Consider the following 420-nt stretch of genomic DNA (forward strand, 5'->3'; position numbering starts at 1 on the left):
CCGTTGCCAAATTCTGAGTAGATTTAAACATTGAGATTTAGTCACTTGCTTGAGACTAAGTCATTTTAAATTTTGTTTTGTTACTGACTCTTCTTCTTCACCTACCTTTAACTTTCAGGTGTATGAACTTGAGGAGCAGGGGTCCATCAAACCTAGTTCCAATAGTAGCAGACATCAGAGCTTTAGAGAGAGTGTGTGCTAGAGCTAGAAGAGAAGAAGAGCAACAATTGGACGTTGATATGGCAGATACACAACATGGGGCAGAACACCAACCGCAGGTAGCTCGACCCATTGGTACTTATGACCGCCCCAACATTCATGGTTATAGACTGGGAATCCGAGCACCGGCTGTGGCAGCCAACAACTTTGAGGTCAAGTCAGGACTCCTCAACGTGATCGAGAACAACAAGTATCATGGCT

Source organism: Brassica oleracea, chromosome C4 (assembly GCF_000695525.1).
Source record: "Brassica oleracea var. oleracea cultivar TO1000 chromosome C4, BOL, whole genome shotgun sequence".
NCBI classification, from domain to species: Eukaryota; Viridiplantae; Streptophyta; class Magnoliopsida; order Brassicales; family Brassicaceae; genus Brassica; species Brassica oleracea.